This window comes from Sphaeramia orbicularis, chromosome 17, assembly GCF_902148855.1.
Source record: "Sphaeramia orbicularis chromosome 17, fSphaOr1.1, whole genome shotgun sequence".
NCBI lineage: Eukaryota > Metazoa > Chordata > Actinopteri > Kurtiformes > Apogonidae > Sphaeramia > Sphaeramia orbicularis.
In genome coordinates, this window is record NC_043973.1 from 50,737,937 (window position 1) to 50,754,126 (window position 16,190).

General features: G+C 37.0%; 1 pseudogene; it reads left to right on the forward strand.

The window, feature by feature from the left end:
• LOC115437426 (cadherin-18-like) overlaps window positions 1–16,190 on the forward strand; it is a 127,173-nt pseudogene that overhangs the window by 85,643 nt on the left and 25,340 nt on the right.

The window sequence follows — 16,190 nt, forward strand, 5'->3', positions numbered from 1 at the left end:
TAGCCTTTTCGTTGTGTGTCTGACACCATCAGCGAGGGATTTATCAGCTGAGCTGCAGACTTTGCAGCTTCTTGAACCCATAAATTATTCAGACTGATGCTTCCGCTGCTGGGGCAGATAGCAGCAGCAGAGATGATCATATTAAACCCAAACAGGGGCCTCCTCCCTCCCCCTCTCTCTCCCCACCCCTCCACCCCTTCCTCTCGCCGCCACGCTGTCAGCCTCTCTGCTCTGCAACGGGGCCAATTCTAAAGCGAGGATGATAAAAGAACTTTCTGTCATCACATGTACACTCACACACACTAAGATCACACACTGCGCACTCTCTCGCTGTCTTATTATATATATTGCTCTCCCCTTATTGTACGTCCAATACTCTCCCTGGTTTTCATGCAAATTTAGGCTCAAGTGTGTGTGGGTTTTGTGTGTATGTTTGAGCGTGTAATCATTTAGCTTGGCTGCAGGCAACAGACAACACATGCTAGCACAGTCAGTGAAGAAGGAGAGCTTTTCTTTTTTTTTTTTTTTTTCTTGTTGCTGGCATTGCAGTAAATTGAGGCGGATGATTTTTCATGCACAGCGCGTCAGATATGAGGCGGTGATTTTTTTTTGTTGTTGTTGTTACATTTGTGGACTTGGTGGTGTACATTTGCATAATTGATTAGGCTAGAGAACAATAGCAGGTTGTGGGGCAAGCTATATACATTTAATGCTCATTTCCTGTTTGCTGTGTTGAGGGTATTGAAACCAGTGGAAGATCCACGCCTGAGGGCTCAGGATACTACAGCATGCAACCAAAATGGGCTTTATTTTTGCTGTTAGAAACCCCAGTGAATGTCCCCTGCAGAGGAATGCGATAGCGTTTTTTAATCACAGTGTGTCAACTGGAATAGATTTTTTTTATTTTTTTTCATTTAACTTACAAGTTTCTGCAAATTAGCAGATTTTTGGCGGGGGGGCTGACAAGTGATTTGTAAAGAGCATTTGTTAAATCCAGTAGATCACATGTTTTGGCTTTGGGATTATGATGGCACTTACAATATGATGAAGGCAGTGTAGCTAATTACATTTGAGAGCAACCCTCCCACTTAATGCTAATAATGTGGAAATAGAAATATGGGGGTGCTCGTGTGCAGATTGTGAGAGGATTTAATACGCTGCGGTTGAAAAGTTAAATCAGTGAAATCACAGACGGTCGGCTGTGATCCGGCTTGTGCGGTGCAGGTGCTGATGTCTGAAGTCTGGGCGAAACCTTCGGATTATTGAAATCGACCGCCCGAGGCTGCCAGGCTGCACTTGTGTAGAGCTTTTCACACAGATTCAGTGTTTTTTTTTTTCACACAAAGCACCGACTTGCAACCCAAAGGAGATCAGAAGCTGGAAAGCAGGGTGAGAGAGCAGGTGGTTATTGAGTAAATAGGTGAACCACATCTGTAAAGGTCAGACGCTGGTTGAAAATATCGCATTTTTTCTTTCTTCGGTGACTGAAAAATCTGTGACTAAACATCTAAATCCGCAGCTAACCTCCTCTCACTTAATGTTACGAAATACCACAAGGTGCATTAACCCTTTTTTAGACTGCCATTATAACAGGCCGCTGAGGTGACTTCATGGCTTCTTTCCAATAAAAGTTTCAGAAAAGGGTTTTGGTTTTTTTTAATAATTTTATTTGTGGATTTTTAACAGCATAACATGGATGCATCATACAATGTGTACATTTCTACTGTTTTTTTAAACATAAGTCCCCACCCCCAACTCAAATGTAAACATAAACATGTAAATGTAACGACCAAAAGACACCAGGATTATGAACAGGATGCAAATAGCATTCATACAAAGTCTAGATGTGAAAACATAGTAAAAATAAATAAATAAAATAAGATTGAATAGATAACAATTATACACACACACACACACACATATATATATATATATATATATATATATATATATAATGACAGAAATAAAATAAGTACCATACCTACAGTTATCCAGGTGATAAGTGGTGATTTAGTGTTAAAGTCATGATATACTGCTCATTCTATAAGTTTCTGTGAATTTCAGTAAAGGCTGAAAAGTTATTTTTTGTTCATTCTTTTGCACCTTTGTTTTCAGGAACTTAACTTTCAATATCTGGCCATTAATTATCATTGTTATAAATAATGAAAACAGTGTGTTTTAAGGCGAAGACACACCAACCCGACTGCCGATCGTCGCCATTAAATATAACCCAACTATCAGTCGGCTCTCGCTTCTCTGACACAGTCAAAAAAATGTGAAGAACACACCACATCGACTACTGACCTCAGAGTGTGTTCTGCACTAGCGCAAGATGAAATTCCAGAAAATGACAGAACATCTAAACACAGAGCTCGCTGTCGTCAGTCGTTGTTGTCAGTAGAGAGTGTTGAATTGTCCAAAAGGGTTGTTGTTGTTGGTGTTGTTGTTGTTGTTGTTGTTGTTGTACTCATTGAACGGATGAGTAGTAATAAGAAGATACTGGCCTTGTCAGCTCTAGGACTTCTTCTTGTGGACGAAGAAAGATGTCGCAGGCAAAAACTAAGGAGAAATCGCACTGTGCTAACAATGCTAACAGTGTTTACTTCATGGAATGAATGAAGTCCATAGTCAACACTGACTGTCACTCATTCAGATCCAGTATGAGCAGTGAATGTTCTATTATAGAAGACAATAACAGTGTGCAGTACTTTGGCAGAGCTGGATTCACATGGAAACTTCTCCTTCACTGATTCACTCGTCTAAGACTATCCCTCCGCCAATCAGATTGGTCCGACTGAACGATGAGCAGTGGTCAATTACACATGTTGAATCGGCTGAAAAGACTGGTGACGGCATTAACGACAACCAATCGCAGAGAACACACCAACCAGATTTCTGTCACCGTCCTCACCAGACTGCCCAACGCCGTCCGACTGCCGAAAATCGGGTTGGTGTGTCTTCACTTCTAGTAAAAAAAAAAAAAAATGGACTTGAAGTTTTTAGTGTATTTATTATCAGAAACAACTGAAAATGTCCAGAACTAAACTTTTTTGAGATTGCAACTATTTTACATCTGCTCAAATATTCTTTTTGATCTTGAACACTCAGTATCCATGTTACGGCTTCATATTTTTTTATTATTTTCAGGCGTTTTTTAGCCTGTGTGGAAGTTTGTACTTGTTGTAGAGTCCTACATTGCTTTCGTAAAGTGTTATGTATCGTCGGCAAGCTCCGGATCTCAGCTTTCCGATGCCATTTGAATTTTGTGGATAGCACAAAGGGTTAAGGAGTTACAGTCATTTGAATACTGTAACGTGCAAAATGCAGCGCCGGAGAGACTGCAGTTGTTAAAGGGTTAAAGTATGACAGTACTTTTATACAGTATTGTGTTTCTGTAGAGCAAATCAACCATAAACTATATTTACACTGCTTGATGAATTTATTCTTAATCCTATTTCTATGGTTTCCAGAATCCCCAGAGGTGTATCATCTGTTGTATCTCGCAGGTGTTTTCATCTGTCAATTTAATTCTTCATGGTTTTGTCAATCAGTTTGCTCCCAGTTGCTCTTGCAGTTTCTGCCTCTAAATTATCACTTATTAAAAATAGCAAAGTACTGGAATCCTGAGGGACTCCGGTCAAAAGCCCCCAACTGCGTCTTTGCAGTTTTAATAGACGCAAGCATTTATCGAGTTCATGTTTGCCACAGGTCCTAATTTAAAGAACCACACACTGTCGAGAGGGGGTAGAAGTGTTCTGTCAGTCATTCTGTCACTTTTCAGCGTGCACTGAGAATAGCATGAGCTAAAATATGACTGTGGACCCAAACTCAATTTACACTGTCTAGAAATGAGAAAAATACATATGTGAAAATCATTTGCTCAAAGTTTATTTTGGCAGGAGGTCAGACTGAAACCAGTGGCAGCAAGTTTTATACTTCAACAAATTAATACATGGGTAAAAGCATTGTGTTCTGTTCTGTTCTGTTCTATTCAATTCGATTTGATTCTGTTCTATTCTGTATTATAAAATTTTGTTCTATTCTATTCAACACAAATAATACCTGAAATCAATTAAACTAATTAATAACCTAATTATGCTAAAGGACTGAATTAAACTAAAGGCTCCTTAGACATATGGGTGCTTCTATGAAACTGGTCCCTAAAAACAGGACATGGGGCTAAAAATTCAAACCAGATGTAGACTAATGTTATGAAGCAAGTTTAGAGTAGATATTTACTGAGATAAAAGAGAAACTACTTTGCAGATAAAACACATTTTTGTGTTATTTTTATACAAGAATCTGCATGTAACACGGTCAAAAGGACACAGAAATTACACGCTACTATTTTTTCGAACATGTTTATTCTCTCACAGGTACAATTTTGGAATCGAATTAATTATCCAAGGCAGAGTGTTTCACAAAAATGACCGCTGTTGCAAAATCAGTCGCGATTTATTGCGTTTAAATGGGCAGGTTCTGCATGTAACACAAGTGGACACGATGGGTTACACACAAAACCTGGAATGAGACTGAGATTCATGAAAAACCCACATGTCTGGATTAGAAAAACCACCAGGATCGACACATTTATCAGTGTCTTTATTTATAGTGCTATATAAGACCATTTACAGCCATTTTTTTCAGATCAAATGCACTGACACCTGGGTAGCTTTTCATGTCCCAATTTTAGTCCTATTTTTGGCCCCAATATTTTGTTAAAATTCATTAATTTTGGGATGGCTCAGAGTAAGAGTATAATTTTTTTTTTTTTTTTTGCATTTATCTGAAGTCATCATTTTCAAAGTACGGTAATTAAACATGATTTTAATGATAATTAGAATTTAAAACGGTAATACAAATTTTCTGTGTAGATATTTTTATTAAATTTCAAAATACAGAATACACGCAGGTATTCAGACACATAAAAAAAAAAAAAAGGGGAAAAAAAATCAAACAAAACCCACTTGACCCTCTCAATACTAATTTTAATGATAGTTTTTAGTTTTCTAGGTTTTTTTAGTCTAATTTTAGTAAAATAATACTAATTTTACCGTGGTTTATCATTATACCAGTAACCCTTACATCCCTAAAAATAACTATGTCACAATTCCCTAAAACCACTACCCACAAACACACCATGTATGTGTGGATGAGAGGTGGAATTTAAATAAAAATGTTAATTTTACCATGATATCTGTTTAGTCCAGCAGTTTACTCTCAGGGAGTCCAAGGATGTCAGGGGTCGCTTTTCCATTGACCCTCAAATTGTGCAAATATAACTTGCGCATAAAAATGTACCTAATGGAAAAACAACAATTGCACCATAAGTCTCATTTTTCGATTAAAAGTTTTGGTGCTGGCAAGAGGTGGTTTTTTCGGTGTACAACAAATGGTATATCACGCAAAACTGCAACGGAAAGACCTTTTTTCACAACCAGTCAGGTGAATGTAAAAACCAGATGCTGACGGACGTTACAACAAGCGAAGAAGAAGAAGAAACATGTCACGGTATGTGTGGACACACCAGGAAACCCAATCATTGTTTAATTTAGTACGAGATAGAGGGGTAATATATAATAATAATAATGAATATATCTGTAAATCAACACCATATTTACGTTCGTCACCATGTCATCTCGCGATAATAAATAAACAAATCATTGCATTTGTGATTTAATGGAAAAACCAACATTACACACTTCTGTTTTTTTCAACATTTAGTAAATATCGGTAAAGTTTTGAAGATGTCCAATGGAAAAGCAACTAGTGTCATAATGTGTACCTATCAGAAGCATAGTATGTAATTGAAATGCTTATAGATTAACCTTCACTCTGTCACTAATCAATTGCATGAAAGAAAGGAAAAAAAAAATTAAATAGATAAATGAAATGAGATATTCTGGGTTCAGTGTTTAACCAAATTATGGAAAACACAAAACCTCTTACCTCGGGTTTGACCAGTTCATCTCTGTGTGATTACTGAATGTGGCAACAGCCAAGCAGCAAGTGTTGGAAATTGGCTCTCCCGCTTTGATCCGAGGCTCTGATGGATTTTTAACGAGTCCCAACTGGGTCTGGTAACAGGATGGAATGTATTATTTCAGATAAGCTCGACATTCACAAACATCTGCCGTCTCACTGTGTTTGTCACTGTAGCTTTATAACTGGGATATGATTACAGCTGTTTAGGATGAATTTTACACCACCCAATTTGGCATTTTTAATTAAATTTAAAATAAATAAATAAATGGAATTAAGCAGGTCTTTATATGCCAACCATGATCAATAAACATATTTTATTTAATGAAATAGGAATAAATCTTGTTTTGGTTCATGCAGCCCAGCCAGAAGGCAAACAGAACTGGAGGAACATTAATGAACTGCTGGATTTGTTTGTGTGTATTTGTTTTTCCTCACACGTGTTGCTATTATTGCTTATTTTAACATGTCGTCGTTGCTGTCTTTGGGATTTTAAGCATGTTAAGCTGTGTCTTTGCATGAAAGGACCTTTATGATGCTAAATAAAAGAAAGCTATTATTAATTATTCTGAAAACAGTCATTCAACAAATGGTGCCAGGCCCAACAAACCCCGCCCCTCGCACATATTTCACCCATCATAAGTAAATGGGAAGAGTTTAAAAATTCATAAAAAATCTGAACTTTGACCTAGTGTTCCCAAAATGTAATGACATCTATTCTGGGTGGCTGGTATTCTATAAACCCAGTTTGGTATGAATTCACTAAATAGTTTTTCTGCTACAGACACTTGAAATTTCACCCATTATAAGTAAACGAGGAAAAAAAATAAAAAATAAAAATTCATAAAATACTTAAATTTTGACCTACTGTTCCCAAAACGTATTGACATCTGACAGAAGATAACATTACAATAAATGGTGATAAATTGCTTGGTAAAGGTCACATGTAGAGTAAAATTCCTTTAAAAGCTGCCATGAATATAGTTCCAGGTCTAAAGGGGTTAAGACCACTTCAGGGCTTCATTTTCCCATGAGACAGAGCTGCATGACAGCACGGAAAATGGAGAAAATATTCTAAATATAGCATAGATGTAAATAGATATTGACTTTTAAGGACCTTTCTCAGGTGCTAAAACCAGTACAAAAGCTCAAACTAAATATTTCAGCGTCTCAATGTCCCTGAATTATTCCTGTCTTCCATCCACACATGGACGTTCAGACACTGACCACCACCGTCTTAACCTCTCTCTGACTTTTAGCCATTTTCAGAATCCTGCAGACGATGGAGTTGGACCGTATGCTCCAGATCTAAAAGCTGCAGTGGCTGAAAACAGCGTTAACACCTCTAATCAGAGGTCATCCTGCAGCTTTCAGCTCCAACAACTTTACATTCCCTCATTTATTTAAAGCTGCAGCAGCCAAATCTACATCCGCAACCCACATCCTGCCTTTGAGCTTTCATATAATGAAATCTGATGAAATCTGAATGAATCTACGACCTGAACTTCAATCGTCTGCTTTATTATTATTTAAAAAGCATCTGAAAAGGACTGTAATTTACGAAAAAAATCTAAGGCTGTATATCATTTGATTTGCATTTCTATTGTTTTTACTTTAGATTATTATTCAATTATATCGTATTTTTGGTTCTTTTTTTTCTTTTTCTTTTTTTTTTTTCCTGTGTAGCGGCTTGGCGCACTGGTCTGCAAGCCCGCAGGAGCCGGTGCTCGGAGCCTGTAGCCCGGCTTCCTGCAGGGCACGACGTGGCGATGTGGGAGTTGGGGATCGCATTAATGAAGTCAAACAAAATGACATTCACCATCATTAAATAAAATATAAACAGTCGAAGAGTGCAAATGTGTATTCATTTATGGCTCGGACCTGATGGAGAGCATTACTTGGAACTAGATCCGAGGTCCGTGAAGGTACGGCTTGGTCTCCCGGTTCACTGCGGCTTAGAGCCCCTCCAAGCCCCACAGGAGCCAGGGCTTTGAGGGCGCTAAGCGGGGCTTGGAGGTCAGAGCACAGCTTGGTTCTGAGTTCTGGAAACAAAACTAGTCCAATGATCCTTAGACGGAGCTGGTTCCTGAAGGTGGCCATACACTGCGATTTTAGAGATGACTTCTAACTCGTGCAACTATTTCTGGGATGGGTCCAGATGTGCCTCTGATTGTGTGTGGTGTTTGGTGCAGTGGACATGGGCTAAGGAGAAGCCATTAACACCTCACCACCACCTCACCACCAGCAATCGTGTGTTCGCAAGGAAAATGGAGCTGTTCGAAATCCTGCTCGCTCCTGGTGAGGGTATGGCACTGTCAAAGCACTGCCACGAGCCCATGGGCCTCAAATTCTCACGCTGTGCATGCGCCAATACAGAAGCGTACAGTAGCGTACGAGCTAACAGTAGCTGGCTGTTGTCCTAGTGCAGTTTAGCTTTTGCAGCTTCCCTCTAGTTCCCTTTGCTGTAGGATGACAGCCCATACTGTCCACGTCTGGACAAACAATTCCTGCACCAAACACGTGGTCGTCTTTTCTTCTGTTTTGATTCCTCACAGATAATGGCACATGTTACCAAAGCAGCTCGTTGGTTTTTGTTTAGCACTACCATTTCATGACTCACGCCAATACACAATCGTCAATGCGCTTACAGATTCCTTGGTATTTTAACGTTGTATTTCTGGATCCAACACTCGAACGTGTTGTGCGTCCTCTGGTGTATGGTCCTACAGTGTGAGCAGTCAGGTCACATACCAGTACAGTGTGAGAACATGAATCGTGAGCCTGACTTTACCATTGATTCGCACAGTTTGAGATGGAGCTGCGTGCAACGATCGAAATAATCGCACAGTGTTTGGACACCTTTAAATGGAACTGGTTCTGCAAACAGAACTGGATCCTTAAACCGTTTTCAGTTCTTGTAACCAGTCACAAGAATGGAACCAACATCACGCTCCCCTCCATTTGTCCCTCCCCCCTCTGCATGTACCCCTCTTCAAGCATGACTTCCATGTTCTCAGAGGCTTGGAGCACTTGTAGACGAAACGAAGCCAAAGCCAGAGCTTGGCTATATTAGCTATATTAGGATGGAAAGTTCACCAGGAAATTGTTTTGTCTCTAACATAAATCACTAGGGAATGTAATGTTAGCCAGACAGGTATGAAGTGGGGCTGATCTGCTGACAAACGGTGGTGTTGGAGGAGACTGAATGAGGTATGCATGGATCCGTGAGCCAGAGCCAGGGCTGGCACCAAGTGAAACAATGCTGTGCAGCGCTCATGAACCCTCGGGAACAAGCGCTGCGTGTGCCAGTACTCTGGAGGTGTGGCTTCAGGGGGATGTCTGAAGACAGGGGTTTGGACTTTTGAATTGTGTTTTTTCAAAATGTAGTTTGCTTCAACCATTTTTCCAAGATCTCCTACCCCACCTTTAATTTCCTTGTAGATTTCAGTTCCCCTTAAATTATAGTGACTTTGTCTCAGCTCAAACATCTCCTGTAGACTGTAGGGAAGCTTATGGTCATGGGCTTTACACATTATGATAACAGTATTAAAGTCAACAACATCATGTAGTTTTAGGACATTTAATGTAGTATAATTGTTAGAAGGTCATAAATTGACAAAAATCACTCATATTCACTATTGACAGCTTCAGAATGTCTATGAAATCTCTCTGAATCACTGTATAGTGTTATAAAAATGAACATGCTCCTTATAGGACTGGCCCCATATTTAATGTTTGTGGAAATTACCAAAAATAGTCACTTGCCCGATAAAAAGTTAAACTCCACTACCTGTCTGAAAACACCTGTGATTATATAACCGCTCCAAAAATCTACTTTTGAGTGGGTTGAGTTCTTGTCTTGTCAGACCACTTCAATTACAGTATTCTGACAGATAATTATGGAGTTTTTACTCAATAATGCTGAAAAACTTTGAAGCGCTGCAGACTCAACTAATATCTGTGCACTGGGGCTGCTTACATAACCCAAGGGTGGCTGAGAAAACACAAAAATAAAATATAAAAAATGTGAGCAATAGTCTATAGAACTGCAGGACTATAGTATGAGAGGTTTCAGAAGTACACAGATATAGAGGCTGTAGGGCACCACAGTCATAATAAGACCCAATACAGATGTGAAATATGCAGGTATATAACACATATCCATCTCCAGTAAGGCAGGTTTACTGTATACGTGTCTAAAATAACAACTAAACCCAATGCACTTCCAGAACAAATAGTTGAGTTTACTTAAAAAATCTGAGGGAACTCGTTGACTTAAAAAATTTAAGTAATGAAAACTTGAGTGTATTAAACTTAAATGCTTGATTTGAATGGAATTACTATTTTAAGTCCAACACACTGAATGCCAAGTTAATTCAACTTAAAATTTGTTGCAATGTCAATTGCTTTATATAATCATCAGACTTAACCCTCTGGTATCAGGTCCAGCAAGGCCCTTACTAAACACCAAGTGTGCCATTTTTGCACACTTGTGGAATAATGTCAAAAAAAATTTTCATACAGTTTGTTTTTAATTCTTTTACACTTTTTTCTATTTCATTAACTTGAGCCATAAATAAAAATACCAAATACTCAAGAACTGTCTCATTTTTTAACCCTTTAAATGCTGTGTTTGTAATGTGAACACACCATTTTTTTATGCAAAACACACACAAAAAAAATGTTTTTCAATATACTACATAAAAAGTGGATCACATATTATTTGATTTTTTCATCCTGGCATATGTCAATGATTAACTCCAACACTGGTTAATTTGCTTTATTATTTTTGGCGTTAGGTCAAATGTACAAAAATACTAGCATCTGTCACCAAGTGTGCGTAAAAGGCACGCCTATGAATCAAACTATTAAATATTATATATTGATTTATTTTTCTGCTCTAATTTGATTTTATTTTTGTAAATCCAGCTCAGTCGTAATCATACAGATCAAATGTTAGAAATAGTGCGTTTTAGGCACACTGTGCAGACAGATGCTAGTCTGCTCATTTTCTTTTGTTTACAATGTGCACATTTGAGTTGGTGGACAGAATTTTAAAGATCATGCACAAATGAACAACTTTTGAATTCTAACCTGATTTAAATTGTGAAAAATAACGTGAAGTTTTTTAAAATGAAGTGCAAAGTGTGCCTAAAAGGCTCACCTGGATACCAGAGGGTTAATATCATCAGTTCATTGTACTCAATACCAAGTTGATTTAAAATAATCCTATTGAAACATAAATTGCTTTGTAAAATTATTCAACTTAATATATTATGGTGCAGTTGGAAGTTAAGGCAAAGTTAGCTCAGTGTTACCACTCAATACAGTCAGTGTTTTTAATTTGTTGAGGTTTAAAATTTCCCATTGTACTAAAACCATCATTGCTCAACAGTAAAGCCATAGTTCTTCCTCTGGCTCTGACTCATGGTGCAGCTGTACAAAAATACAAAAACAAACACAAAAAGGCTAATAAACACTGCCATGCACATATTAAGTTAAAATTAACACTAACAGCACAACCCCGCTGAACCCCTGCACAGAAAAAGAACACATTTTCAACAACATGCCCAATACCCACAATGCAATGCGGAGATAAAAAGGTGTGGTCAGGACTAAAACTGAGTGATTCAAATCCATTCAATTTAAACGTTTTCATATTTTCAACAATGTCTACAAATTAGTAGAATATACTTAACATTTTATAGTAATGGAATCAAACTGAAATCATTTAAGTACATTGTAATTCAAGCATTTTAGTAAAATACAAAGTCTGGGCTTACAGCGCGTTGTATCAACTCACATAAAGGTTTTCCCAGTGAGAGGGAAGGATTGATCTGAGAATTGAACAGCTGTGCAAAATAAAAAGAAATAGAGATCCGAATAACAAAAGGAGACCTAACAGATCCATACACACTGAAATAAAGTCCAGTCTAAAAAAAATAAATACAACTCTAACTCACATCCTACCATCCCTCTATCAATACATTTGTGACACAGCTGAAACAATAGTACTTACAGAAAAAAATGAAACCGCTTTTACCTTAACCCATAAAGACCCAGTGCTACTTTTGTGTCAGTTCCCAAATGAATTTCTCCATAGATTTAACATTCCTTAAGTGATTCATTACTGTTTATACTAATATTATGCTCTGTATTTGGCATTTTTTTCAGTGAAAAAAAAAAAAAAATCACGTTTTCCAGTATTTAATTTTAAGAAAATGTGTCTGTATGTGCTTCAGAATCACTTCAGATAAGTTAGTTCTAGTTCGCTACAAAAATGTTTCTGCATAGAAATATAACAATTTATTACTTTGATTTTGGATGCTGTTGAAGAAAGTAAACTAATATTCTGTCAGAATTAAGCTTATGTAGGTCTGTCATACAAAAAAATACATAAAAAACTAGAAGCACTCGGAGAGCGCAGACCTCCACCAAGGCTGATCAGTGGCCCCCCCCCGTGGGCCCCCCCACGCCAAGGAGGTTATGTTTTTGCCAGGGTTTGTTTGTCTGTCTGTCTGTCCGTTAGTGTGCAACATAACTCAAAAAGTTATGGACAGATTTGGATGAAATTTTCAGGGTTTGTTGGAAATGGGCCCCCCCGTGGGCCCCCCCACCCCCGATCACCACCAAAATTTAATCATTTCTTCCTTATCCCATTTCCAACAAATCCTGAAAATTTCATCCAAATCTGTCCATAACTTTTTGAGTTATGTTGCACACTAACGGACAGACAAACAGACAAACAAACAAACCCTGGCAAAAACAGAACCTCCTTGGCGGAGGTAATGACACCACAGAAACAGATGTGTGAGGTGTAAATACAGAATTATGACCAAATGATTGTTCACTGTAAGCCTGGAATTTGTATTTAATAAAATGCTTGAATTACAATGTACTTAAATGATTTCAGTTTTATTCCATTACTATAAAATGTTCAGTATATTCTACTAATTTGTAGACATAGTCGAAAGAATGAAAAAGTTTCAGTTGAATGGAATTAAATCACTCAGTTTTAGTCCTGACCACACCTTTTTATCTGTGCATTGCATTGTGGGTATTGGGCATGTTGTTGTAAATGTGTTCTTTTTCTGTGCAGGGGTTCAGCGGGGTTGTGCTGTTAATTTTCATTTGGACTGAATGTGTGTATGTCAGTGTTTATTGGCCTTTTTGTGTTTGTTTTTGTATTTTTGTACAGCTGCACCAGGAGTCACAGCCAGAGGAAGAACTATGGCTTTACTGTTCATGTACACTTGTTCTTCTATAATATAAATCTTAACGTCTTGCCAAATTATCGGTACTTCCTGTACTGCCAAATGACATGGAGCTAATTTCCATTCACACTACAATATATTAAGTTTAATAATTACACAAAGCACTTTATATTGCAAAAGATTTCAACTTAAATCAACTTAGAATTGAGTAAAATGAACTGATGATATTAAGTTAATGATATATAAAGCAATTGACAGTGGAACAAATTTTAAGTTAACTTAGCATTTAGTGTGTTGGACTTAAAATAGTAATTCCATTCAAATCAAGCATTTGACTTTAATACACTCAAGTTTTCATTACTCATTGCTAAAAAATTTTTAAGGCAATGACCTACCTGAGATTTTTTAAGTAAACTCAACTTATCTGGTCTTACAGTGTATCTTCTGTGTCATTAATTGTACAGAATTGCTTTTCTCGTTTTCCATCAGGTGATTCAGACGATTCGAGCTGCAGATCGGGACAACTTTGCAAATGGAAAATTCTCCTTCCGTGTGCCTCCAGAGCTTCCAGCGAATCCTAATTTTACCATCAGAGACAATGGAGGTAAGAGTCCAATAAACAGACCATCTGGGATAAACACTGTGTATAGAAGTACTGAGAATACTGCAATTTAAGGAGCGACAGATGGGAATACTGTATGACTTCAACTGCAGCACAGCTCTTGAAAGCTTTTTTTTTTTTTTTTATAGTAGAAAGAACTGCTGCAGCACAACCAAGCAGACATGTCTATCAGCTAGTTAATACTGATTGTGACCAAATGATAAAAAGCCTGGAACACTGTTGTTGTTGTTTTCAACACTGGACACAGCTCTAAATGAAAAGAATGGAGTTTGATAATGAAATCATAGTGTTTCTTCTACATGGGTGAGTTTGATGATGTTCACTGTTCTGTTTGGAGTTGAAGGCGCTGATGATCCTGGACAGATTGTCTGTCAAATACTGGCAACGAGACATCAGACTGACTAACTCAAGGAGGGTTCTTAGCTTTGTAAATGTTCATGGCGTATACAAATTATAAATTTTATACTTAATTTTTTTTTTACTTTAAGAACATTTATTTCTACCTGCCTTTCTTTTGCACTGGTGTGTTTATATTGCTGCTGTATACTGTTAAATTTCCCCATGGTGGGATCCATAAAGTCTTATCTTATCTTATCTTATCTTATCTTATCTTATCTTATCTTATCAAATCTATCTGAGACCCAGAGGTAGATTTCAATATTTAACCCATAAAGACCCAAACATCCACCATCGACCAAAACCATCAATAACTTCTGAACCATTAAATCTATCAATATGGTGAAATAATTCAGGTTAAATACAGTTCTTCATCTTTTCATGGTCATCAGATATGACCCATTTGGACGTTCAGAGGCTCCGTAGTTACCGTGGAAACACCGTCATCTTCTACAACATTGATTCACCGGTAAAACCCATGGAGTTGGATCAATGACAGTGGATGGACACACTTGTGTTGTGTACAGTTAATGAGAGATTTTGCTGAAAAAGTCACTTTTTCTTCAGTTTTCTTAGTTTCTGATATAATAACCCTCAACTTTAATCTGAAATTTAATGAACATCTACACGATCAATGAAATGAAAATAAGAAAACGCATTATATTCACAAAAAAAAAAAAAAAAAAAAAACGCAAAATATAGAGGATGGTATTATAATAGATGGTGATAAATCACTAAAGAAAGGTTAAATACAGAGAAAAATTCATTTTGGAACTGACACAAAAGTAGCACTGAGTCTTTATGGGTTAAAGTGCACTATAGTATAAATCCTTACAATTCATTTCATATAAACATTATGACTCTGAGACTGAAAAGTGTGTGGTATTAGAAAGCTCCATCATTTCCCACATAAACAACAAGGAAATTAACTATTCATGACCAAACATTCTCTATATGTATGTATATATGTATGTATGTATGCATTTAGGTGGTGTACCTGTGACCTTATCAGTGTATACATTCGACTGCAGATTTATCATATCAATCTTAGCTATATTCAGATGGCTGCATGATTAATATAAATAAGGTTTTATACAATATTCTGTGTACATTTGCTCAAAGAATCAGTCTTAGAAAAAAAAAAGTCCAGTATTTTGCAGGAATAAATGATTTGTTGTCCTTTGGACAGAGCCTGGCTGACTGTGACCTGACTCCACCATCTCAGATATGCAATGAATAATGTACCTGCGCCTCTGGAGCTGCACATCTGCAGCCATTCCTTTAAGACGAGGAAACTGAAACATTTATATATGCTGTCTGTGTTTAACCCTTAGATGCATCAGTGGGTCAAAAATGACGCGGTGAAGTTGTTCTCTTAGAATATCTTTGTTATGAAAAATTGATATTTCAAATTCCACGTATTCCTCAAAAAACACATTATTGACATCATGCCATTTACATTTTTACCTTACCTTTAATACATTTTTTTAAATTGTACATTTTGTATTATTACCCAAAGCTTCCATAGGTGGGTCAAAAAGACACACATGCATTTTGAATGGAATATCAGTGGAACCTTTGATTCATTCTACATTCATTCATTCTACAGCAAAACCAAAGGACTCACTCACTCACTCACTCACATGATATTGACTTTGTTCTATTGCTAATATGCTACATACTATACTGTATATTATATACCATATATACCTTGCTTTTCAAATTTTCAAAACATTTTTAAAAACATCATAAAATTGTTAAAAATGTAAAAAAAATATATATATATATATATTTTTTTTTTTTTAAATCAGCTTTACTGTGTGTTTTAGGGTCAAAACCGGGTGGAATAACAGAAAAAGACAAAGAGAGGAATTGAAGTTTGACAGGTTTTTACTAAATAAGGCACTCAGAATGAACAGCAATAAGAGATTTAGGATGTTGAACATGAACTGTGAACTGGAACACACTGAACAAGT